Here is a 2,603-nt window from a genome sequence, read left to right on the forward strand (position 1 = left end):
TATAATTTCAATTTCATGGGAGAGATTTTCTTTCATGACCTTCATGGATTTCAGTAGTTTGTGCATTTGCTTTTGATTACTTCTATGTAATCATATGATCAAATTTTTGAGTTCTATTTCTTGCATTTCTTCTATCTCATCACCTTCATGATCTAGTATGGAAGTGTCATGTTCTTTTGGGAGTTTCATGATGTCTTCCTTATTTTTGTTTCTCATATTGTTGCATTTATTGTTTAGCATTTTTGAGATACTCATCTTTTTTTCTGCTGTGACGGTTTTTATCATTGTATTATCACTGTAGATAAATGGACTTTCTGCTTTCAGTGAATCTCTAGAGGCTTATAGTGGGTATGGCCAGAGAGCTCTGTTCAGTTCTCAAGGGTAAAGGGTATGCCTAAGGTGACACATCCAGGTTTGGCATGGTAAATCTCTCTCTTTTTAATCAGAAGGGAGTTATATTCTGTTCAGCTGAGCTCTTCTCCTTGATGGAGCCCAGTGCCTGAGTACTAAATCAAGTGTGTATAATATTTACTCTGTCCCAAGGACCACATAAGGATCTATGCTCCCCATTGAGACCTCTGTCCTTAGTGAGTTGTACTATGAGAATTAATCGCAAATCTAGTCTTCAAACACCTGTTTAGCTGGGAGCCTAGAAAAAATGCTCAGGCAAGCAATATTGTGAAAAATTAGTTCTAAGTAATATGAAAGATAACCCAGACAAAACAGCAGTCCAGCAAATCATTCAACCTCACTGAAACTACCAGCAGACACACCATTCATTTTCTATTAAATCTGTTTATATAAGACTTAATTTGATGAACACTTGTAAGAAGCCATGGGGACTTAAACAGGGATGAAGAGCTGTTTCTAATGGGTAGTAATGGAGGTGGAATGGATTACTTGCACAGCTATTATCTAGATAGGAAATAAAAGAGCTACTGCAACTAGATGCATCATAGCATTTGTAGCCCTGTTATCATGGGATAGCCATGCAACCTAGGAAAAGTGTTCCTCCTGAGGGGATCCTGAGGAATTAACTGAATGTACATCAGGTTTATATAAATCAAGCAATGACATTGTCAATTGGAAGGGATAAAAACACACATTTTCAGTAAAAATGAGAGCCACCTGTAGGAGCAGGGAATAATACAATAAAAGGTTATAAAAATTATAGTAAAGTTAAATTAATACAAAAGTGCACTACAGGGACCAGTGCTGTGTCACAGCAGGTTATCACCCTGACCTGAAGTACCGGCATCCCATATGGGTGCTGGCTCAAGACCCAGCTGCTCCACTTCCAATCAAGCTCTCTGCTATGGCCTGGGAAATAGTAGAAGGCCCAAGTCCTTGGGCCCCTGCACCTTACATGGGAGATCCGGTGGAAGCTCCTGGCTTTGTATCAGCACAGTTCTGGCCGTTGTGACCAATTGGAGAGTGAACCATTGGATGGAAGATCTCCCTCTCTCACTTCCTCTATCTTTCTGTGTAACTCTTTCAAATAAATTAAATCTTTTTTTAAAAAAAAAGTGTACTACATTTATGCTCCTGCTTCTCTGTTGCAATGGGTACCACCTGGACAGACTTCATTGCATGTTCTTGTCTCAAGGCAATTAGGAATAGAATGAAGACATGTAGAATAGGGGGATCATGAATGAAAAAGGTATTATACACTCAGTAATACAGGAAAATTCAGATGAGTGTTGCAACTTATAGTGTTTGAGGTTGTCCCTTTAAAGAATGAGGGTGATGTGTGGGACAACATCTACTTGCATATTCAAATAGACCTTGGATAGTGGAGTCTAATCCAGATGTGCACACAGATAAGTTGAAATTTCTCATGGGTATATAGGTCACCACAAACGCATTCCTTTGTGCTGCACACAACACTTATTATCCAGGGTCAGGGTACACTATTATGGCTGGAACATGTGTCACTTCATATGCCTATGATTTGCACTACAATAATGTGGGGAAAGAATCCTGGGTGGCCAACAAAGCAGCTATAAACAAATAACTTTGTAATTGATGAAGATGGTATTCCAAATAACTGTTGCAATAACTGTTACTCAACTTTGAAATATTTATTAACAAAATTTACACAAGAGAGCACAGTTCAATTCATATACTTGATCCCACTCTCAATGAGAAACCAAAACTGCAGGTTGTATAAGAGAAAAATGTCTGAAGAATGGTTAAGCACTCTCTGTCACAATTCATCATGAAAACTGCCCAATACCTACTAAGGTGTGATTCCACCAAAGAATTCTTCCAGACAAATTATATTTCAGGGACTTCTCTCTGTAATCTTGCTATGTTTTGTGGAAGGTCACCTAATAATAAAGGTATTTCCCATTACAATACAGTCATAGGCTTTTTTCTTTCTGTGAGTTGTCAGGTAACCATTGAGAGATGATGTATGGTACCTGACTTTCCTATGCATGTATGTTTTCTCATTTCTGAGTCTCTTCATGTGAATTGATTAATGGCAGAAGAATTTTTCACATTCATTAAATTGACATTTTACTATTTGAATTCTCTTGTTTGTTGATGTTTAATTTCTTGTTTTTTAAGATTTTTATTTATTTATTTGACAGGTAGAGTTA

This window comes from Oryctolagus cuniculus, chromosome 16, assembly GCF_051225735.1.
Source record: "Oryctolagus cuniculus isolate XC-2025 breed Fujian yellow rabbit chromosome 16, ASM5122573v1, whole genome shotgun sequence".
Taxonomy (NCBI): Eukaryota; Metazoa; Chordata; class Mammalia; order Lagomorpha; family Leporidae; genus Oryctolagus; species Oryctolagus cuniculus.